Source organism: Phyllopteryx taeniolatus, chromosome 18, assembly GCF_024500385.1.
Source record: "Phyllopteryx taeniolatus isolate TA_2022b chromosome 18, UOR_Ptae_1.2, whole genome shotgun sequence".
NCBI classification, from domain to species: domain Eukaryota; kingdom Metazoa; phylum Chordata; class Actinopteri; order Syngnathiformes; family Syngnathidae; genus Phyllopteryx; species Phyllopteryx taeniolatus.
This window is the reverse complement of record NC_084519.1, coordinates 18079076-18103689: the sequence shown is the minus strand read 5'-3', so window position 1 is coordinate 18103689 and position 24614 is coordinate 18079076. Positions and strand designations below refer to the sequence as shown.

At 48.2% G+C, this 24614-nt stretch overlaps 1 protein-coding gene across 6 annotated transcripts in view; it reads left to right on the top strand.

Moving 5' to 3' along the window:
- rps6kc1 (ribosomal protein S6 kinase polypeptide 1) overlaps nt 1–24614 on the top strand; it is a 79850-nt gene that overhangs the window by 40520 nt on the left and 14716 nt on the right. For 3 of the 6 annotated variants that reach the window (XR_009785382.1, XR_009785378.1, XR_009785379.1), the window contains one exon: nt 21486–22022. The exons of 2 other annotated variants lie outside the window; for them this stretch is intronic. The gene's annotated coding sequence lies outside the window, so the exon portion shown is untranslated. Of the gene's footprint in view, nt 1–21485; nt 22023–24614 lie in introns of those variants that run through there. One more of the 6 variants, XR_009785381.1, reaches the window with a different exon arrangement.

Below are 24614 nucleotides of genomic sequence, written 5' to 3'. Positions count from 1 at the left end.
AAGTATGTAAATCTTGCTATCGCGCTCGGCTCATACGTTCGCCTTACTAATGACCGGAATGATGGCATTTGCCCTCGGGGTGGGAAATAATCACAAATGAGTCCCCGGCAATTTTCTCACCGGCGTCGCCGCAACCTCCACAGAGCTCGCGCTGGCTGGCATCTTCAATGGCGACACTTCAATGCTCTCGCGTGGCAGGAGTCTTGCTGGGCGACGGCGGCCGTGCTCAGCGGTCGGCGCGGTCTTTAAAAACATATTTTCTGGCTTTTCATTTTGCCCCATGCCAAGCTCCTCAAGGTGATCCGGCTTGGGAATGTCTTTGAACCGCAAGATCAATGCAGCTGTTAAAAAAAAAAAAAAAAAAAAAAAAAAAGATTTTTGGGCCATAGTAGACAAAACAAATTAAAATTGCCCTCTAACTTCACTCATTGTCACTCTGTCGTAGCAAGGTCAAAACCCTGCCAGTAAAAAAAAAAAAAAAAAAATACAAAATAGTGCCAATAAAACAAAGTGGTACAGACACCCTCTGACCATGTCCGTGTTTGATAACGATATCGCTAATATAGCCTTTTGTATGATAATAACCATTAATATGTAATCCGTGCACTGCGGTACACACTGGACAAAACACCAAAACATGAGCTGCTGTTTCTGTGGGATTGATAGCGAGGGTGGTCCTTGGCGCTATGCAGTTGCGTTTAAAAAAATAAAATAAAAGATAAAAAAACAGAAAATCTTGCGAACGATACATCCCACAAATGAAATTGAAGTGTGGCAGTGTCGGAGATGACAAAAAGACATCAAGACTCGTGCATGTACAAGAAAATAGCTGTTGAATCAGTGGCGGCTGGTCAATAGAGGGCGCTTGGGCGCTGCCCTCCCATTGACTTGGTCACCGTAAAAAAACAAATGTCAAAACAAAAAAAATCCAGACTTTCAATCTTGAGGTGACGTAATGCCGCCCGACTCCCGCAGAACGAGGGAAGAGGTGAGTTTTACGAGAGCGCTAATAGATTTGTTCTAAAATTATTTTCAACACTTGAAATTGCTTAATAATGGGCGGAGAGAGACCAGTAGTATCGATTTGTGGAAAAAGATGAAATTGACCATACGACAGCAACGGTGTGTATTTGAATGTGTGTCCGCGGTGATGATCGTGCGTGGCACTTTATGGGAGGACGCGCTGGTGCCAAAATATGCCAAGACGTTAGTTGAAATGTATTTCTTGGTGTCCGCCACTCCAACTTGACAGAAGAACGGCAAACTTTCGAGCAGCCACGTTGAACCCGCTCACAATCGGACAACAAAAAAGCATATTCTTAATGAGATGCGCTGGCCCAGATGCTTGAGAGTTTGGGGCATGGTCGTCTTTTTTTTTTTTTTTTTTTTTTTTTTTAGTGGGATGAATGATAATAGATGAAAACAAAAAGAGGACAAGGGGTGTAAAATGCTTCAGCTGAGTGTGATTACAGCTGTGGCCGTCATTAGGCAGCCTCTTTAGTGTAATTGATGGAGTGGATTCTCATAGCAGACCTCAATGGACCGCGCCGGGTCTCCTCATTTATTTGGACTCGTCTGCATTTGCGCCGCTTGTGTGCGTGCGTGCACGTGCGTGTGCGTGCGCGCGATAATTATGACGTCACACACTTCAGACACTTAAGAGAAAGAGCAAAACAAAGCGCAGTAATCAGTATGTGTGTGTTTGCATGTGTGATTTGATACATTTCGCCCCGTAATTGCGCAAATGCGTCTGGATGTTTCCATGCCTGCCGTATTGTGTGTGTGTGTGTGTGTGTGTGAGCGACTGTTTGCATTTGCTCAAGGATCCCGACCCTTCAGAAATGACACGTTTTCTCTAGCCCAGCCCGTTCTTTCCCCGCACATTAGGTGCTTACAAAAGACAGAGCACTAATGCATCATCTAATTGGCCGAGGCTCCTGCCTCTGCCGCCGCCTCTCCCTCCATCACTCTATTAGCTCAGTAATTACCCATATGCCTCGGCGAGGCGGGCGTCCAGATAATGGCCGCCTCAAGGGCCCTTGAGCACGGCAGAGATGGGCCGTAGTCTGTCGCCGCGGGAACGCTGCGAGCTCTCCTCCGCTCGCTCCCAGCGCCGGAAAACACAATAGCGAAGGAAAAGGAGTGAGGCGAGTTTGTATCTTTGGGGAGGATGAGGTGCAAGTTGGGGGCGGTTCTATCAGATCATGTGCTTGACAAATTGTTTTTGGTTGTTTGTTTGGGGTGGGAATGAGTCCTCAACCAATTTATTGGAACCAGGGAGCGGACGTGCTACATGCTAACCGCTATTCCACCGCGCTGCAAGCTTTCTCTCCACCACTTATTCTGTTCAGGGTCGCAGGGGGCGTGGAGACTGTCCCCATTCCCCCCTCAATGTAAGGAAAACCTTTGTCCGACTGTTGAGCACATCTTGGGGTGCACTCAGGCGAGGTCATCCAGACCAAGCTCGAGCACGATGGGCCCTTAACGGCCGCATTGTCTGACCAGCGGGAGCGCGCTGCGGAGGACCCTCCCGACGTACAAACGGAAAAGGGAACCGTGCGCGCTTGAGACGATGAGGTCGGCACGTTTGAGGCTCGGTGAATGTAAATGAGGCAACTGCGCTCGGCGGTTAAGTGGAGAAGGTTGGTAAATGAGGCAACTGCGCTTGGGCAAAGTTGCGTCAACGGGAGCAACTGTGCTCCAGCGCAGTTGAGGCAACTATTGGCCACTGTTGCGCGGAGCAGGTGCGTAAACGAGGCATCTGTGCTCGGGCACACTTTAACCGACGACTTCAGTTGAGGCCACTGTGTTTGGGCACGCTTCAGTCGACGAAGTCGGGCACAGCTGGGTGCACGAGGTGCCTAAATACGGCAACTATGCTCAGACACGGTTCAGTCGGCACGGTTAAGTAGGAACTGAAGGAACTGCGCTTGGGCAACAAGTTATGTCAGCGAGGCAACTGCGCGCCGATGCGGTCGCGTGGTCAAGGCACGTAAAGGAAGCGACCGAACTTCGGCAAAGGTGTGCAAAGGGGGCAAGTGTCGTCGGGCACGGCTCCAAAGGCGCGCAAATGTGCCATTGAGTGGAATGTGTGCGAATCGTGTGTCCACATTGCTTGCAGGGCAATTGTTAGAAATCGTTTTGCTTTTTTTTTTTTTTAAGCTATGACTGACTTCTTGGGGGGTGGGCGGGGGGGGGGGGGGGGGGGGGGGGGGGGCGCATGACAGAATAGTTGAAGAACACATTTGTGCAGCGTCCAGAAGCAAAGAGACACTAAAGGAAGCTCGGTATGAAGACCGTCAATTTTGATGGTTACATTTTGGACGAACGTTTCTTTACGGCCATAAAGAACAGAAGGAAAGATTACAGCGGCTATCAACTCTCCCAAAATACTTCTCGCGTGTTCCCGTTTAATTGGACCGAGCCCACGGTTCAGCCGTCATCTTCTATCCTCCCCCCTTTTTTGTATCCTTTTAAAAAATGACATTGCAATCCTCCAATCGTCCATCTTTAGCCTCTTAATTGAAATCGCATAATCTGCCGCAGAATACGCTCATCCCTTCCAAAAGGAATACAACAAAGGGCTTCTTAAATAATTCCCTGGCTTTTTCAGCGTCATATAATATGGATTACTCCCGGTTCTCCCTCTAGCCGGGATGCGGTCTCATCCCTCCTAAAGCACCCAAGGCAGATTTTGTGACACTCAAGCTAGTATTATCTCTTTTTAAAATCAGATAAATATATAAATGAAACACGTTGCGCTAATGCTAATATGCGCCCTAAGAGGGGTCTAAGGCTGCATATCTGTGGACTTAATCTGGATTTCGGGCCGGGGAGGTATCTTTGCGAGATCGCTGTCGGGTCCTCGGCCGGCCGGGCCGAATTCTCTCTGGCGTCGTGCTAATCTGTTGGCGCGCAGATTGCGCTGGACGGAGGTTCAAGAGGGAGGGATTAGGGCAGATCTGAGCAAAGCGGATGCGAAATAAGGCCCGGCAATGCGCGGCGGCGGTCCGAAGGGAGCGCTCTCCCTCCTCGCTCCCGCTTTGCCGCCGCACATAATTCCCCTCTTCAAATCTCCCAGCACCGACCGCTGTGAGTGCAGGACCCGAAATCATCTGGAAAAAAAGGAAACACGGGCGACGTCCTCTCTCCAAATCCCAAAACCTTTTAGAGCTACTTGACAGGCAGAAGTCCATCTGGAGAGGATATCCAGCTTCCATTAACTCGACGCTGTTTATTTACATCACAGCATCGAAATAAAGAACATGTAGGACTTAAACCCCCCTAAAGTAATTCCTTATTGAGGTGATTTCCGTTACCGAGCCAGCGCACGGACGACGTTTGCGACTTGAGTTGTTGCTTGCCTCACTTTTGTGTCCGACTCGCCGTGATTCCCTCTGGAGAGTTCGAAAATCACTTCGGCTAAATGAATGATTGCACTGGAGGACCGCTGAAGTACGGTTTAGCAGTCCTTCAGCCGCTTCTGTTTGCCAAATGGAGCTGACGAGTTGGGAGGATGAGGGGGCTGCAGGGGTCACTTTGTGGTGGGGGGGGTACATGGGCGTCCAATTGCGTTCGCTACAAGTCCTTAACCCCTCGCAGTCGCTGTTCCACCAGGGAAAGCTAATCTCTCAAATGCTTTTATTTGGTTGAAGTCCTCTCTTGGCTTCATGGAAATAGCCAATCAAAGTCTTTTTTATTTTATTTTTTTTATCTCTCCCCCCCCCCCACCCCCCCCTTTAGTCACCCTGGAGTGCAAAAGCTGACACACACAAAAAATAAAATAAAAAATAAAATAAATCAAATCAACTAAGCAAACTAGACCAAGAAGAATTTGGCAGTTTTTCTACCAGTGGACGAAGTTCGCTGCGTGAATTCTTGGAGGAAAAGCAATCATGACTCAGGAAAAACACTCGGGATTTCCTTCAAACTCCTTTTGAATGGTAACGGTAACAATAGTAACAGTAATGACATCATTAATGAAAGAAATGACGGAAGAAAGAATTTCAAATCTGCGACGAGGTGAGTCGGCGGGTGGCGAAGCACGGCGAGTACGCAGGGGGTCCGCGTACTCGTCTCCCCCTCGTGCCGTCGACACAACGTCCGTTTTGGCTCGACGTCGTCGTCCGTTAGCGTCCTCCGCCATTTTTCTGCCTGCTCGGCAGAGGTTAATGAGTGGCTAACACGATAAAAGTGCAGTCAGGGAGGAAGGAGACCACGACATTTTAATGAAGGAGAAGCCTTTAAATGATCTTCCACATATCAAGACGTGGAGCGCGGTCGTTTTGTCATGTCTCCAATTAACGTGCGCAACCCGAGATATGCTCTTTTGCCGCAATCACGACATTTGCGACCCATGAGCGAGCAATAAGCACGCAAATAAATGCTGATTAGCGCCATCCGTAAGATCTCCTTGGTAGATTCTTGTCCTGCATTGTTTAGCACAGACCTAATTAGCTTCAACGTGGACGCAAATGCGACTCCTCACGTCATCCCCGCAACATCGCTTCGCGCTCTTACGAAACTAAATGTTCGTGTAATTATGAGCTCCTTTTTTTTTTTGGGGAGCAATTATTGTTGTCCTAGTTTTGCTCGAGAGAGGAAACGTGCGCTGGCAGAGGCGGATTAAATGGAGCGAAGAAGAGACGCAGCACAAACATGTTTAAGGTACCAAAGAAGACAAAACTTCTTCTGGCAACCTTATTTTGGGATATTTTTCTTTGTATTATATGCACAGTACTGTATATACAGGTGTATCTCAGTAAATATGAAAATGAGGATAAGTACTCACACATGATATAGATCGATTAGGCAAATTCCTGCCTAATTTCTACATTGAAGTCATTTTAATTGTTTCTTAATTGTTTGTTAAATTATATTCTGGTTTCTAGCGATGGTAAGTTTTGGGTTTTTGTTTGCTGTAAGCAATAATCTTCATAATCATACATAAATATTTTTTCAATATTTCACTCTTGAGTGTGTGTCGTGCATCTCTATAATATGAGTTTGCCTTTTTGAATTGAAGTGCCAAACTAAAATAAAACTGCTGGCCATGAGTGCGCACGTGTTGCACTGAGAAACGCGGAAGCGCGAAGAGAAGAAGAAAATGGGAGAGGATTTTATTATATATAAAAAAAAAAAAAAAAAAAAAGCCAGCACGTGGACTGGGGCTCTGCGGCGGTGGCTAATTTAGAGCGCCTCGTTGTTGGCCCTCAGTGCACGCACATCGCCGCGAGAAAGTCGGCAGTGGCAGGAGGGTAAAAGAAGTCCCACTTTTGCCAACCGGGTGTGGACCGGGGCTTGGTGCCGCCGTTACCGATTTAGAGCGCCTCGTTGTCCCTGTGTGGAGAAGCCTTGTGACGACCCGGTCGTCGGAGGCTTTAACCGGATCGAGTTTGTGTGGCTCAAACATGTAGTTATGTGTAGGCATAAGAAAGAAGTAGCATCCATTTTTCCAGGTCATAGAAGTCATATTTGATTGACAGTCGAGCGGGACGGGGCTTCAGCGTATTCGGCGGACACGCACGCCCGCAGCGTTTGAGGGCGTCAAGAACAGATTTTGAAGCCTCATTTTGTACATTCTTAATCAGTTGTTCACAAGACTCTTCTCTGTGATGTGTCAAATTTCGAAATTTCGAAATGCGTTTTTACGTCCCAGTTCATTTGGACTGGATTTGAGGTTACCAAATCGGGCTTAAATGTAACGTTTGCTGATTCTCGGTACGCGGCGTGTGCGGCCGTGTGTTTGGGATCTTAGAAAACAGATTTCCGGAAGATTCTTAGCTCGGGAAAGCCGACGCCAAAAAGCCAGCTAAGCAGATCAGCGTCTCGCTGTGCGGTCAACAGAGGCACTCGAAGGCTTCTGCGGCGTCCCGGCTGCTCATTCTTCGTTCTCGTGTAAGGACAAAATGAAGAAATCGCCGTCCGAGCGGCGGAAATGTTACATATCGAGGGACGCGTGGCGGGCCAAAACGAACTGGGTTGGTGCGAGCACTTTTGTGACCCCTTTTGACTCCTTCGAGCAGCCTGTTTTTGTTTACACATTGATTAACAACTACAGAGAAAAAAAGAGAAACAGTCAATAATCTGTTTTCCCAAATGATTTTTAATCACCCTTTCAAATATTTGTGCGTCCTTTCGGATTTCTGACGGCCACACAAACAACGGGAGGAGGAGGAGGAGGAGGAGGAGAGGGGGGAGAAAAAAAAAAGGTCCATCCAGCGAAAGAGCGAGAGAGGGGAGAAAAAAAAAAAAATCAACAAAGAGGCGAAGCGCAGAGACAGAACAGTTTGAGGATGAACGCCGCTAATCCCGACCTCGGCGAACGCTAATGCAAATGCGTGTTTATCAAATGTGTAATCGACATTAGTTTGAAAAACAAGGACGAGTCGTGTGATTGTGGCAGATTAAGACGAGCTTTGGGCAGATGGAAGGAGGAAGGATGTGTGCCCGCGCCCTCAAGGAAGAAGCCAAAGCTCGGAAAACCAACAATCGGGTCTTTTTATATTCCTCTTTAGTTTTGAGTCTTCTTTTGAATTCTAATGGCATTTAAGGTTTTTCACCCGTTGGGAGTAGGTTTGCTGACGTTATATTCCGCTCGTCACAAATGGACCCTTTTGAGCCACCGTAGCGACGTGACGTCCATTTGCGGCATCACTTTGTCCAGTTACATCCCAGAGATCAAATATAATTAACGTTCGTCTGAGAGGAGAGAAATAAAAAAAAAAAAAAATCCACCATTAATGAAACCTACAACCTGTAAAACTCCCCCCCCAAAAAAAAATGTAATTCTTAAATGAGCGCAAGAAAAAATAAACAACTGCGATAATGTGCTTGCCCAATTGCGGACGCCCTCTTATAACAGGACGTGGCTGTGCAGAATTATTCATTCACCGACATGGCAACTTTTATGTAGACGGCATCTCTTTATCCGCGTCGGATGTGTTGGCGCAACTTGCAGGAGGGCGGCGCCGCCGGGCGAGCCTCGGGGCGTTTGGATCCCGCGCGCGGACCGGGGACAGATCCCCGATGACGCACGTGAGTGTTGGCACGGCGGCGGCTTTACATTACTGTGTCAAACAAACACGTTCGAAAGTAGCGCGCGTTGTCGTAAACAATGGCGAATGTCAAGCGTATCTGCCGGGCGCATCTCGCTTTATCTTCCTTGCGTTGCGCAATATCGTCCCCGCTATTGTGTGAGCGCCCTCACAAACATACTTCACGCGCCGCGTCTCTGGAGTGTACGCCATTGTTCCTCAAGTGGCGCCGCTCTCCAAAATGGACGTCGGCGCATCTCCTGAAACAATGCCACAGATTACAAAAAAAAAACAACCTTGACCACTTACTCAACTGGAAAGAAAATTAGCCGAGCACAAAGCGGCGGCTCTTATGTTTACACCCGAAACTGCGTGAAGTGGACGGAGCGCTATTCCAAACAATTATGCTAGCCCTTCAAAACATGCGATTGTGTTGTACAGGCGTTCATCACTGCAGGGGCGGCGTGTGTGGCCGCGCGTGTGTGCGTGCGTGCGTGCGTGCGTTCAAGGTGGTCAAGGCTGGACACAAGTATCGGGACACCCGCTCAGCGAGGGACGTACTTACACTAGCCAATCCGAGCCCGTTCCAGACCCGAAGGCCTGTACGACGGCACTTCAGAACGAACGTGGCACCCTCTAATATTGTACTTTGTAAAAACAGAGAACACAACATGAACTAGAATGTGACGAATGAAGCTGTTCTTGCTTCAATTCAATAGGCATTGTGCTGCTCCTTTTGGTCACCTGGGGGCAGTGTAATGCAGACATACGGATACCTCCTCACTGCCTTCAGTAACCTCCTGTATTCGTCGTTTTCGGAGAGGATCAAGAATTTATGCCCGCGAGTGTTGTTCTATTGTCAAACGGACTTGTGAGCCGAAGATGAAGCTAGGTGGTCGATTTAAAGACACAATGTGCCAATCTCTCTTTATTGATTAGTTTGACTGCACACCAACTGGGAGTGTCAATAAACAGCTTTTTTCTTCAATGTTCAAATACCAAAATGTTCAACCAAACCACGGAATGTCATCTGACGAAAGTCACAAGTGTTTATCCCTCCGAAATGTTTCGAAATAGCTTTTCAAATCTGCGAGACGGCGGCGATCGAAAATATGAAGCACGTTACGGCGTAATCCCGACAGAAAGTCAGCGGGCACAGGCGCACGTGTTTTTTCATTTAGGGGATCGCGCCTCACAGCAGTTATCCTTGAGAGCCGCCAACCTTTTTGGAAAATATTTGCATTTTTCCACATTTAAGAAAAGAAATTGCGCTGAAGATTCAAAATGTGGGGGGGAAAAAATCTAAAAGTGCCGGTCATAAAAAAAGAAAAAATAAAATAAACTCAGGCGACGTGAGGTGTGAGATGCGTGGGCGCTTGGCCACGGCGGCAACGGCGGCAACGGCGGCAGCGGGCACCGGAGCTAAACGAGAGGTGAGCCAGAGGAGAAACGGCGCAAGGGCAGACGGAGACAAGCGAGCTGAGCACAAGTGGCGCCAGAAGGAGGAGCGCGAGCGATCGATGGCGAGGAGCGAACAAAAGCGCCAAGAAGAGAGTTCAGCTGAGAGAAAAAAAAAAAAAAAAAAAGGAACTCAACAGCAGAGCTGCTCGGGCAACCAAAATAACAAATACGCCATTTATGCAGCAATTGCGAACAACAAGTGGCATTTCCATCAATATTTATGAAATTGTTCCTGAATGAAAACATTATGCTTTTTTTTTAATTCACATTTTAAAACACTGCACGCAAAATGTGTGGGATGACGACATAGACAACAAATCTTTTACGAAATGGCACACCCCAAAAAGTGAACAAAACTCAAATGGTGAAAAACACTTTACGTACGACGTACTGTCGTTCTCGGTCTTTGCGCGTTCCCAGCAAGTATCTTCAAATATGTGTGATGTATTTGGACACTAATCTTAGAACTCACTTTACAGGGTCTTTAAGTGAAGTCAGTTGATGGCAGTGAGCCAGTCTTGCACAACTTGACCGACGTATCAACAATGCGCCGCTTGCGCGAAATCCGTTAGTTAACGGTGAGCTGCGCGTCCAGCAGCGCTCATTGCAGCTCTGCTTACCTTCGACGTGAAAGCGGAGGCGGTGCCCGGCGAGTGTTTCGACACGATCGCGCCTCTGCGTGATTCAGACAGTGCGGTCTTTGTGCTTGAAAGTGGCTCTGGATCTTCCCCTAGCCTAGCCGATCAAGACCTTGGTGGAGAAACTCAGTGAGTAAATGTTTTTATAGTGCAACCGAACAGACGAATTGCAAATCTATTATTCCCCACATTTTGGTCTGTTTCCGAATTGTTCGACCTTTTAGGGCGCTCAAATTCTGCAGTTCCACTGCTTCAAATTTACGAGTCGTACCCGTCAGTGCAGATTTAAAAACTGCAAAATGAGAGAGGGGGGGGCCACGACATAAAGGAGTAAGGAACGCCAATGACGGGGACACGACAGCGCGGGTGCACGGCCGCGCCGCATCGCAGACGGCCGAGAAGGCGACGGAGAAGAAGAAAAACAAACAAACGCTACCGTGGATGTGGAGGAAACTTTCCAAATATGTTGAGCCGAACTTGGAGGAAAGATGACGTCTCCTCTCTTTGGAGCTCATGTGCCGCTCGGCCGCAGCCCGCGGGGCAGCCCGGAGGCCCGAAAGCCGCCCCGGCGCCGCGTGGCAACGCGCCAAATCGGACGGCAGCACCCACACACACACGCATGCACGCGCGCTAGCATGCACAGCTGTGGCCCGCCGAGCTCCTGCGAGTGAGTGACGCCCAAAACGTCGAGCTGCGTGCGTGCGTGCGTGCGTGCGTGCGTGTGTGTGTGTGTGAGAGTGAGCGAGAGAGAATTTGGAAAAGAGTGCGTGCAAGTGCAAAAGCGTGAGTGCGCAAGTGTGTGTTTGCGAGTGCGTGTGTGAGCACGTATAATACAGTGTGCAGTATATTCCAGTCACACACGCAAAGTACTCAAGTACTGTTGGTAACTCTGTAATCTGCTGTAATATTAGTTGTTTTTTGCAGAGGATAAAGAATATATGCCTGTGAGTATTGTTATATTGTCTGCTTACATGTGTTGCTGCACCATTTGTGTTGAAATATCTGTTCCAGAAAACCTTGTAAGACGGCCACGTCAATGCTAGCCAGTGGTTAGCCAGTCTGCGGCGTTTTGTGTTGCGTGTTCGCAGTAAGCTAGCGCACGTAAGTGGCTAGCATTTCGGTAGTGCAGGACAACGGTGTCGCCCGCTTTGTTGAATGGGACGGAAGCGTTTTATTTCGGGACGAGCGTGGCGCTCGTGACATGGAGCGCTATCGACAGGCGCGCTCGTGCCCCTGAGGAAACCTTCAGAATTCAATGGCATCGATTCCCGCGCAGGACGCTGCCGCTGCTCCATACACGGAGTCATCACACACACAAAACACAAAAGTTGGCAATATTTCCACAATCTTTCAAGATGTCTTGACACTCTTGTTTTGTCTTTGCGTAGGAGAATTGTTGGGCAGGCAGGAGGAAGCGCGAAGTGGGCGGGTGGGTGTTAAGAGGGGCTTTAGGGGGGTGTTGTATGGGTGGCACAGAGTCCATGTGTTGTTTGACCTTGGTCACCGCTGAGGGGACCTAGTTTCTTGCCAAGCCAATCAATAAGCTAAACAGGCGGAGGATGGCTATTTGGAGCATGGGAAGCCAAACTCAAATACTGATAGGTTATCTGTCTGTCCCAGCACCACTTCTGTGCAAATATTGGACCAGCACATTTTTCACGGTGACTTGCATTTGGATAAAAAAAAAACAAAAAAAAAAAAACAGGAGAGCGAGAGCTGGAGCGAGCGAGCGAGCGAGCGGGCGGGCGGGAGGCTGTCGAAACGTCTCTCCGCTCTCACGCCGGAACAACAAGTGCATCGGCGACTAACATTGCTGCGGCTTACTGCAGAGTTTCAACCGGCTTGATGTAGCGCATATCCGTATGTGTGTATTACGCTGCCCCCAACTGGCCAAGGCGCACACGCCGGAAGGAGCAGCACAATGTCCGGTGAATTGACACAAAAATGTGGCAAAAAGCTCACGTTTTTCCCCCCCCCCAATTCCAATGAATTATGTCGTACGTTTTTCAAAAAGGATATTATTATAGAGAGCTTTTTATACGATGAAAAAAAAAACCATTACAAAATATATATTTTTGGGGAGCCTGGGACGGATTAATGACTTACATTCATTTCAATAGAGAAAAATGATTTGTGATCCAAAATATTACAAGTTAGATGACTTGCGTGGTCACAGAATCGTTTTTTTTTCTTTTTCTTAAGCTTTTGAGAAATATTTATCAAAAAATGTTGGGAAACACCATCATATACAACTAAAGTCAGGGATTTGGTGTTGCCGCGGCAACAGCAAAATGTGTCCAATAATGAAACCGTGAGCCAAACAGAACTCGCTGCACATTGTCGCTTTTGTATAAAACCACTTTGTAGCTAAACTGTAGCGCGCGCGAGAGAGAGAGAGAATGGCACATCCCTAAATGATGTGCACGCCATGATGGCAGTTGGATGTGATCAATAATTGATGAGCGACACACGCCAACGCCTCTGGAGGAACTCCAGACAATACACCCCATGTGTGTGTGTGTGTGTGTGTGTGAGAGCAAATGTTCCGACACAAAACAAAAAGAGTCACACTTGGAATGAGGTTGAAGGGAGGGGGGGTCAGGGTGTACGAGCGCTTTTCCCATCAGGTGTAGCAATCAAAGGCGAGACTGGAACGATGACTTCAAGAGCAGCGTGCGGCGAAAGCGCATTAATAATTGGAGAAGAGCGATCAAAGCGCAACTGTGACATAAAATAAATGAATTAAAGGTTGTGTGGTGTGGGGGGGCGGAGGGGGTAATAATAATAATATCACCATCTGGATGGAAGTTTCCTTTCAGTGCTCCCCCGCACCTCCCTCACATATTTATTTAAATTTGGGGGGGTTTGAATAGCACTGTCAGGAAAAGCATATACAGTGCCAACCTTTTTTTTTTTAATATATATATATATAAAATAAATAAGGATTTTATTTTATTTCATGTGTAATTTTAGTTGTATTTCAAAAAATTAGAATTCTATGTAACAATATATAGAGAGTAAATGTTAATTTAAGGAAGAAAAAAAAAAAGCTTTTCTGGTTGCACAATTAAAACCACAAAAGTATCAAATATAGCCCAAGTATTTGTCAATAAATTTAGAAATATCAAAGAAATGATTGAACGTATTAGTGCCTGTTGCATTATTGAACCGACTTTATTTCTCTATTTCTTGATTTATTTGAACCGTGAACCGTTCAAGCAGGTAAATTGATTGAGAGCACTTCCGCGTTCGCGATTCTGACCTGACTGCAGACAGAAGCGCACGAGCGCAACGCAAAAGCCGCAGGCTCTCATGGGATGAGCGTACCTAATGAATTGTCCCGTGCGCGCGTGTTACGGTTCGGTGCGGGCTGTCGCGTCCCCGTGATGTCGCCGCCGCCGCCGCCCTCGTCTTTCTCGTTCCAACTCTCTCGCTCGTTGGTTTCCATTTTCCGCCTTCGCTCGCTCGGTGACGCCGGCCATCGCTGTTCCCCTCCCTGACCATCTGGGCCTCTCCTTCACGCACACGCGGACGGAAGCGTACACCGGTAGTGAGAGAGCATTTTTTCACTCCGGACGGCGTGCGGCGTGTGTGCGTGCGTCACTAAAAGGCTTCCCCCTGGCCAGGTGGACAGCTGCTACTTAGCGGCTTTACAGCCCGGCCAGCGGAGTCGGGCAGGGAAAATTTGGCCGCAGCGCAGGAAGCCTTTCCCCTCCCAAGCAACGCTGGACGGGCGCAATGCGCACGTGCCGAGTCGCTCGGCGGCAGGCGTGGGCCTTCTCTGAACGCCATCGGAAACACTGACCTACATTGGAAACCGAATATTTCTATTCCCTCATTTGCAACAGTCTGTTCTCTTCCTTTTGAGCGTTTCTCTTGGCTGCGCTGCTTCGCGTTACGTGTTTGTGCGTGATGCTTTTGTCCAATCAGATTTCAGCCTTCATGTTACCATGTCAACGCAAAGGCTGCCGCGCGCCGAGCTACGTGGCCGAACCCGACTGAACTGCGGCGCGGTTCGGCAACTATCCTCGCGAGCCGCCGATCGGCCGGCCGCTGCTTTGGCGAAATTTGAATCGCCGTCATGACGGCGGAGCTCACAGCCAATCAAAATGCACAGAAGTTTTCAATTGCGCTAAAAATACATTTCCAGGTTTTAGGCGAGCGAAACAGAACGGCTGCCGTGCCGCCGCTGACCTTCTGACCCTTCTGCTTGTGACGCATTGGCTCGTTGCGGCGTGTACGGCCCGACGTTCCAACGTTTTGCCGACCCGGCAGTCGGCAAGATGTCGCTAATGTCGGCCGACCTTCGGCTTGGTGACCCCGAACAAAGCAAGCCAAAAGAAAAAGAAGCGTATGGGTTTGTGTGCTGCGAAAAGTGTCCGGGCTGGTCAACCAAATGTTATTTTTAGTCCAGTAGTTGCCACGGCAACATCAGGTATGCTAGTCTCGCGAGTAGGAGTTTGCAAGCCATGCATGATATGAAGTTTAGTTGTTTTAAGCGGTACGGAAAATGGGTGGATGGATGTTTTCCAGTTAAAAAAAGAAAGTACGTGTTGTCACATTTCAACTTGGCTATGAACATTAAAGAGTGTTTTGTATTCTTTTCCACGTCATGATTTGTGATGATAGGCTTGAGTCTTGCGTATGTGCTTTAGGGTACCAGAGCCACGTTTGGTCGTGTGTTATGTACATCGTGTGTTTGTAAGCGTGCGCAGTCGGAATTAAAAAGCCTGATCCGTCCCCGGGGCGCCGTCTATGTGCGGCCCTTAAACGGAGGTTGAGCCCGCGCGAGCTTCGGGGTCGGGCTCACCGAGCTTAAACAAAGCATTCGGGAGTCGAGCCCCCGAGGACGGAAGCGGAGGTCGGCTGGAAGACGCGGCCCGGCCGGCCGAACCTCTGGACTCGCCCGCTTCCCTTTCCTCCAGCGTATCGGCCTCAATGCTGGCACGCAAACTACACGATCGCATTACTTAGCGGGCAGATGGGTACACGTATACAGTAGCTTTCTTTAATTGGGATGAGTTAGGCGCTTTTATGTCATGAAATCAAATCTTGCGGGTTTCTAGTCAATGATTGTGGTTGTAGTCCAAACTTTGCTTCGAAAATGGACGGCTGGACGGATAATTCTCTTTTGTTTGTATGTGTTGCTGCTCGTGTGTGTTCAAGTAGCGGTTATTTGACAGTTAATTATATGACCTAACATCTATTCTAATTTCTGTTAGCCCGTCTATGGCATTTGACATTATGCTAGCGGACGTTTGTTGATTTATGGTGGGCTAGAACATTTTCACCTCTCGCCACAAGTCAGCTGGAATCGGCTGCAGCGCTCCCGCCGCATTAAGTCGAGGATAGGAAGCATCGGAATTATAGAAGAAGAAAGGAATGCATACATACAAAAGACAGAAATGAATACAGAAATAATATTAATTTATAGTCATCATTGATTAAATCGTATTCAAATAAATACAAAGTCAATTTATTTATATATGTTCTATATTCAATGATTATTTTCTTCCTAACCACACAATCCTCAATGAAATGAAAGAAGTCATTTACATATCTCTGACGGTGTCAATCCAAATATTTGAAAAGTCTTTTTTTGTTATGACGTTTTGGGGGGCTTGTGCACTTCCACTTGTGCGCGAGTGCCACCACGACGACTTGCCCTTGAATTTGGCAAATCCCGGCTGGCGCGGTTCGTGCCCTTAATTGATTTCGCGAGTGACAAGTTTGCGGCGGGCCTCTCTCTCGTCGTCCGCTCGCGTTCGGCTGTTCTTGCCTCGATAAGCCGCCTCGCAACGCGCGAGGATGACGGGAATTAACGCGTTTGAAGGCTCCGCCATCCACTTCCTCCTTGTGCCTTTTTGTCCACTCGAGGCCAGATTATCATAGTGCTTCAAAGATTACAAACATTGCTTTCATTTGAAGCGGTTTTAAGTGGGGGGGGGGGGCGGTTTGCTAAAGAACAAGAAGAGGCGGTCTTTGGTTTTAGGAAGTGGATCTAGATGTCCTTCATTGTGAGCAAGCTCTGTGATATTTCTATGTGTGGTGTGGCGGCGGTGGGGGGGGGGGGGGGGGGGGGGGATGAAGAAATGGGACATACTGTATTCTGCTGCTTAGGAATTAAACAAACGCAAAAAAAAAAAAAAGGCAGATAAAAGCGGCTTAGACTGTTGAGACAAGTGCATCTAAGAGAAGGCACAAAAGGAGGGCTGTAAATGGCGGATTCTTCCCGGCTCAAAACTTATCAAGCGCTGGCTTTGTTGTGCTCAATCCATTTAAGTGAGTCCCTAACACGCCCCCATTGTGTGCTTTTAATGGCGCAAAAGTGACTTGTGCAAGGGGGCTATCGCCTCTTCATGGGGATTACGCCTAAGTGCTTAAGTTGTGGTGAAACCCGGATTTGCTGGTGGCAAAGAGAGCAGCCGGGAGGGAGGCGGAAAAGGACCCTTAGCGAGGATTTGTGTCAGGATGGCAGACTTCGTCTCTTGTGTGTCTGCCGCGCACGACTGGAAAGTGCGCACGCACGCAATTTCGGATGGACGCCGAACCCCCTGTTCATCGCGCGCGTTCCAAAACCACCCGCAGCAAGTCACAATGCACGCTACAGACAGACAACAGAAAAAGATTGGTTAGAAATATATATCTATGGTTTTACACATTAAACACATTACTCTTTTGGACGTATTCGCACAAATGTTCAACCGAACCATAGGATTTCGTCTAACCAAAGTCCGCTAGCTTAATGCTAACATATAATGTGAAACGCCAATCGTTCAGACGACAGCCTCTCGTCGCGCTCGAAACAATCTCTCCCGTCGCGCCTGTATTTATTTGAAATAGGGAGCTTTCTGACTTAACATGCTAAGCTACGAGACACAACACGCTAAGGGGAGGGTTTCAAGGTGAAGACATGAGACCAACGCCGGCCACGGCCTCGGTCGAGGCGGATCGCTCTATCGGAGGATTCCTGCCGAGTCGTCTTCTTGATTTTCTCAAAATCGCCCATAATACTCATGCAAGCGAAGCAAATAAATGATAACTTCGACAATATATTGAACACATCCACATCAAACCAACCGGAGAAAAAGTCACACACCAAAAAAGACCAAACTCCTTTATCGAAAGTCTTCGAGCCGTGAGTGACGCAATATATAAAAGGATGAGGCGAAGGGAAATGTATCTCGCTTAACTATTTCCGCCAATTATCGTCTTTCAGTCTTGCGGGGACGGAACGCCGCCGGGGGGTGGGTGGACATTTGCAACACTTCTCAGACACTTGACACTTTTACAATACTTTGTACTTTAGTAAAATGGGCAAAAATCGCCCAGCGTTTTATACATGATTAACACATTACAGCATAAGACAATGACATTCAAACTAATATTTAAACAATAATCAGCAACAAAAATTTTTACTAAATGACTCTGTATTGTAAAACAGTCAAATGTTCTCCCTCTGATTCATATCTTTATTGTTGTAAGCATTAAGGGACTAAAAAAAAAAAAAAGAACATTTTATTCCTTCTCTGTTTTTTAACTCAATCGATCGATTAATCGGTTATCTGAATTTTATTCTGCCAAATATCGGAATCCATAAAAATCCATATCGGTCGTGAAGCTGCAGACTTCAAGCGGGCAAACGAGGAGCCGATGACAGTTTGCCGCATTCGAGTGTCATCGAGCCAGCGGCGGCCTCCTCCTCGGCCATTGTGCGTCCGCTCCCTGTGCTAACAAACGTCGGCCGAGCACCTGCCCGATCGTCGCGCACCTTTCCCTTGAGCACACAACGGACGACAATGGCGAGCGAGAAGATGAAGAAAGAGTTGGCCGCCTACTCAAACAACTCCCGCCCGCTCGCTCGCTCCTCATTGGCCGTCGCGTACCTTTTGTTGCATTCAAGCAGCCGCCCGACGATGGCGATGACGACGGCGGAGGAGCGGCTGCCGAGGGGTTGAGAGACGCGCAGACGATCGGCACGTCCACTCGGGAAAATGCACAGGATGTCGAGGTTTCTTTGCAAATCCGGAGCCAAATTCTTCTGTGTGAAATCCAGTTTGTACAGCACAGCCACTACGAACGAATGCTACTTCTTCGAGCATCTTTCTTGTGCCTTCATGGTTGACCGTGAAACTAGATCCACTTAAAGCCTCCGGTGACTGGAATACATGTCATCGTGTCGTCTCGGGACAACAATGAGGCGCTCTAACGCGACCATGCCGAAGCAAAGCCCGGGTCAATATGCTGGCTGTCAGAATCCCCCCCCCCCCTTGCTAGTCTGCCTTTCACTTTGTGATACGCGTGCACTCACAGCCAACAATGAGGCGCTCTAAAGTAGCCGAGTCAGCCGAATCCACCCTGATGTCGACCTGGAGGGCCGCGATCTTCCATCTTGTATCTCCCCCCCCCCACCCTCGCTAGTCTGCCTTTCACTTTGTGATACGCGTGCACTCACAGCCAACAATGAGGCGCTCTAAAGTAGCCGAGTCACCCGAATCCACCCTGATGTCGACCTGGATGGCCGCGATCTTCCATCTTGTATCTCCCCCCCCCCCCCCCCCCCCCCCCCCCCCCCCCCCCCTCGCTAGTCTGCCTTTCACTTTGTGATACGCGTGCACTCACAGCCAACAATGAGGCGCTCTAAAGTAGCCGAGTCACCCGAATCCACCCTGATGTCGACCTGGATGGCCGCGATCTTCCATCTTGTATCTGCACCCCAACGCACACACACTGGTGACATTGATGTTTTTTTCCGGGCAACTTAAGCTCCAGATGCTGAGCGGCTCCTTGGGCCAACGAGGTTAATGCACCCGGGGAGGAAGAGAAGCAACCAGCTGTTGGCCTTCTAATGTTTAAAACCTCCCTCCCTCCCTCCCTCCCTCCGTTGCAGCTATTCTATTCTTTCCGTCTCCCTCCATCAAAGAAAGAAAAGCCCGCGCGAGAAAATGCGCTCAACCGGCGAAACATCTGCTGCGAGCGTTTCAGTGCGGCTACGAGCGTCTTAACTCCTCCTGCGCAACAATACGAGGCCGTTTTCAGGGCGCGGGCGACGGGGACTTAGAAGGAGATAAGAGGAGATAATGGCTGCAAAGGGGGGAATTGTGGGCGGGGGGGGCGGCTGCAAATGCACGAGCAGGAGGTCGGCACGGAGGTGCGGGCAGGGAGGGAAGAAAGGTTTCTGAGGCCAAAAGAAAGTGCTTTGCGAAACAACGTCCCACATTAGAGCACTAATCTGGACGCGGCTCGGTTCCGATGAAGATGCGCGGCAGCCTGACGGGGGTGGGGGGGCTTTGCTCGAGTCGGCGCGCAGGTTTCCACTCACAAACAACTTTGAAACGCAACCAAGCATCACGATGCTCGAATTGAATGAAAATTAATATGTAATATTTTCACGAAATAGCGATTCAAAAATGATTGTCATTTCTGGAAACACAATTCAATTATATTATTGAATATTGCTGTACCATTGTAAAATTGAAATAAAATAATACAATTTGTATTACTGATATACCACAACAGACATATGGCATCTGTAAAGCTGACCTTTGAGGTGGATTTTAAGCAGAAATGCTACTAGAACTGCAATGATACAATCCACTTCATTATTTGATTTGATTTATCGACAAGTCTGTCTATTCGCGACAAGTGCTTATTTTGGAGGAAAATCTTTTTTCTAAAAAAAACAATACATATTGTTAAAGATGAGCCCAATAGATGCCTGCCACTCGCTGCGGTTGAGTAAAGACCCGACCCACCCGCACCTCAGCGCGGATTTAGTCGGCTAAATCGCCACGCGCGTGCGCTCGTAAGTGGCTATTAATAAGCCTGGACAAATCGAAAGAGACTGTGGCATTGTTACACACGCGCGCGCACACACTTGTTGTGTATCCTCATCACATGCTCTCGTCATGTACTCTGGAAATGAGAAGTAGCAACAGCTGGCTTTGCCACTGCGTCAAGATGAACCGGTGTGTGCGAGTCGACACACATTTTGGTGCACTTGGTGCGTGTGTGTGTGCCTGCGTGCGTGCGTTTTCGAGGGGTCAGCGCCGGCGCCACGAGGCCCTCGCATGAGCCCTTTGACACTCAGCTGTTTAACAGCTTCAAGTGTCTTTGCTCAGTGGATTAATCACTCACACACACACACACACACACACATGCGCACACATATATATAACGTAGATATTTAACAAGGAATAATTTGTTACACACACACACACACATATTTGCGAGGTCCAGGTTGTCCCGCCTCATTCGGTCGGCCTCTCGTGTGCAACTCAACACACTGCCGACAGGTGCTGCCGCACGACACAACGGCGTGTGTGCGTCCGTTGCCTAAATCGAAAGAATCGAGTTTGAGTAGCAAAGGGCGCGAGAATCTCGAGCGGCTTTCCATGACGGGTTCCGATTGGCCGACAACAACGTCCGGCGAAGACTCCAGTTTAGCGTCGGTGACGTTCTGCCGTCTTCGATTAGCCGGCGCGGAGTCCGTTCACGCGGACGACTACGCCGGGATCAGACTACGGGATTTTAGCCCCGTTTCTGGCCCGATTTGCTATCGTGTCCCCGACATATTTTGTCGGGACCGACTTGCGGTGTCCAACGTATTTTTTTGCCATGGGCCAAATTGTTTGCACCAATTCCCTCACAAGGCTGTTTTGACGCTGAAACCATAGAAATGTTTCGTATCGCCTCAACGTTGTATTCATGGCGACTGGTCAATAGAGGGCGCTAGGCTGCCGCCCCACCTTGAAAAGGACAAAAATGAAATCCTAAAATAAAAATATTACAAATGATATGTATATCTATTTTTAGATGTGTTGTCTAAATAGTATGCAATTAATGAGGAGTAAAATGGATTCATTTATTTGTGGTCGAACCATTTTAGCTTGAGGGCGTTTATTCGTGAAGTGTTTAACAAGCGCAGTCGATTCTCGTGACATCCAAAAGATTCCAGCGGCCTGTTACATGAAACAGCGTTGCCGTTAACCTTCCCACCCCTACCAAGGAAAAAAATGATTGCAATATTGCAACGTTATTATTCATTACATTTCAATACGCTTTCGAATTTTGCTCGAGATTTTCGCGAAAATTATGGAAGTTGACACGAATGATTTAGCGGGCCACATAAAATGATGTGGCGGGCCGGATTTGTCACCCGGGCCTTGAGTTTGACACCGGTGTTGCAAATGGATGGAAATTCCCAAATGAATGAAATCGTTGGACATTCACATTTGTTTTCCCTTCAAAATATGTACTTCCTCTTCTGTAGTTGAGCATCTAACAGCGATCATTAGATAGCTAGTAATGTGTTTGTGTCGTTCCGTGTATGTGCGCGCGTGTGTCCCAGGTGCAGGCGGGACCCGGATGTCGAGGCCGCCGTTTGCGCTCAGGATAAGCGGAGTCCGGTCCCGAGGCCTCCGGAGGCCGTCGCCGCTTCCTGGCGCTCTTTGTAAACGGGAGGAACAGTGGCCACCGCGGGCGCGAGATCAAACGGCGTCCGTTGTCTTTGCTGAGTCAGGCGCAAGGAGAAGCGGGGGAAACACGCGGGAGCCATTGAAGTTGCCGCAAAATGACGAGCGAGCGGCGACGGCGGGGTGACGCGAGGCGGCGCGTCGGAGCTCAGGTGACCCTTTGACGTACGGTCAACCCCGGTTCATCGCAAGTGTTTCGTTCTACATCCACCTGCAAGAGGTGAAAATCTGCAATGTATAGATTTATTTATCATATAACATCACTTTGAGGAAACAAAAAGAAGACTCGCTCGCACCGTTCTCCAAACAAGAGGGAAAGTGTGCTTGATATTTGATGAATTGATATTTATTTCATTCTCTACCATTTATTTCATTGTGTCATGTTTTGATATGTAATAAAGAGTTTCAATTTTTTTTTTTTTTTTTTTTTCCATAGCAAACATTGACCGTGCCACCTTCCGGTCCTGACGCCACTATTCGTTATTTTTGTCCTTATCGCCGTTGTGACTTTCAATTCCCATCGAGCGGCGTCGCTTATTCGCTTCTAAAAACACTTTTGATCGTATCTGCTTCGCTGCCGTTTTACTTCTTTAATTCTTCATTCATTGGCACAACACAAAAGTGGTGATTTCATAGGAATTCCCCTTCCGAGCCCGAGATGATCAACCTGCCGCGCGCGCGCACGCACGCACGCACACACACACACACACACGCGCACACACACATGCCCTCCTCGGCCTCCCGCAAAGGAAGTGGAGCGGCCGGGCCGTACTGTACGGTCCCTGGCGTCTGGGCCGGAACCAGGATGTGTTGCTAGGCGCAGGGATGATTGTGTCAGCACGGTTTCCTTACAGGTGATCTCCTGAATGGACAATGACAGATATACGTTTCCTGCTATTTTCCACTGCTTGCAGGAGGGCATCACAAAAACAAGGAGGGGGTTCGTCGGGGGGGGGGGCACAGACGGTCACAAGTGCAGGGGATGGGTGGCTGATGAGGAAATATTGAGGAAGCCACTCTTGATTTCTGACGCGTTTGATGAACTCTGATGGCGGGGGGGGGGGGGGGGGGGGGGGGGGGGGGGGGGTAGGGGGTCACGAGGGCGTCGGGGGTCGGTCGAGCGGGTGACGGTGCGGCGGCGTGTGGCAGGTTGGCCGAGGTCGCCCGCCGAGGTCGTTTATGGCTTTTTGACTTTGTCTGAAACTGCGACAACAGTTTTAACGTTTTAACGGCGGACAAGCAATTTTGTTGGATTTCGGACAAAATGTGCCTTGTGATGAGTAGAAAATGATACAATTCTGAGGTTGACAAAAAAGGTTTTCATTTTTCAGAAAATAATACAGTGGACCTTGGAAATGAAACCGTGTTTGGATTTCAAATAACTTATGAGCCACAACAAATAATTCTTGGAGTCAAATTTTCTCCCTCAAAAAATTTTGGGAAATTCTCTACAGCAACTTGTTCCACCAAGTACCAAAAATTGTACCTAAATAAAAGTTTAAAAAACAAAATTTTATGCAAATATATTGTACTGAAAAGTTAAATACAACAGAACTGTACTGCGGTGACCGCAGTATTTATATACATGTGTTATACAACTCGTTCGACCATCATGTCGTTGAATTTCCGAGACTCCACTGTACACATTAACACCCAAACTACTATGACGTTACATTCAAATCCGTTTTTTATTCCAGAATTTTCCACTTTGAGTGCAATATTGAACTTTTCTCCAATTGTTGAGTCGTGACGTGTGAAGGAGGGAAGCGAGAGGACCTTTAGCGACGCTCACGACGACAGGTGATTAACGCCAAAGGATATTAGCTCTCGGAAAATGGCCGCCCCCCGGGCCCTTCCACTGAAGTTGTGTTTTGAAACACGTCTGTCGGTCAGGAGCGATTTGGCCTCCTTTTGTTTTGTGACGCCAAACGGCGTCAGGGGTCATCTCTTGTCCGGCTGCCAGGAAACATCTTTACGATGGACTTTTAATCATCGGCCCCCTCCCCCCACCGCACGTTACTCCGAAAGCGCGTCCCGTAATAGCGCCTACTCCCCGAGTGGCTGTTCCTTGAGATTAGCATTGAAGTTAGCGGCTAAATATAAAGACTTTTTCTATATATAAACAGCTTCCTGTCATTCACGCAACAGCTGGGCCACACAAGTCGCTCTCGAAACACAAAGTGGCACGTCCATGCTGTTGGGCTGCGTTGACACGGGACACACGTCGCCATCGTACAACCTTATTCAAAATGACAAGCTATGCTTTTCACCTAGAAAAAAAACACGTGAAATTGTTGTTGTGATAAATAGTCACAGAGAACGCTGTGCAGCAAAACAACAAAACAGCAGCGCCAGCAATACTGAGCTAGCATGAGCACTGTCAACAAGCCGACGTTAGCCACGGCTGCTATATTGCTAGCATGAGTTATTTGTAAAAGACTGTTACTATAACACTCCATTTATCAGTTTGGAGTTTTATTTTTAGGAACGTACGATCAATTAAAAATAGTGAATGTGATAAACGTCGTACTGTGGAGCAGAAATATTGCTAATGCTGCTAAGGTCTGTTTTCTTGTCTTATGCTCGGTTGTTAGCAATTTTTGTATATTTCAAACTAGTTTCAGCAAAGCTCCAGAAGCTCAAGCTAACAGGTCAGCACGAGGCTGTGGCGATGTGCTGGTGACCGACTACGAGTGCGGTTCCAAGAGAAACCCTACGAAATGAAGAGATTAGACTGTTAAATGAATAAATGAATACAATTTCATGGAATTGAGGTTGCAAATGCTTGTGTGCTTGTGCCGGCGTTTAGGCCAGCAGACAATGGCGTGTTTTTGTGCATCCATTCCCTCGGCCGCCGCCGAGCGACGACACGACAGGAAACACGAAGGTCAGCGATGGTCCGGGACCTCCGCGCGGCCCCCTCACTTCATAAATCACAGCCAACGAAGCAGGTTCCTGTACACTTCAAAGGCCTTTTGTTTTACGACGCGGGCACCGAGGTTATC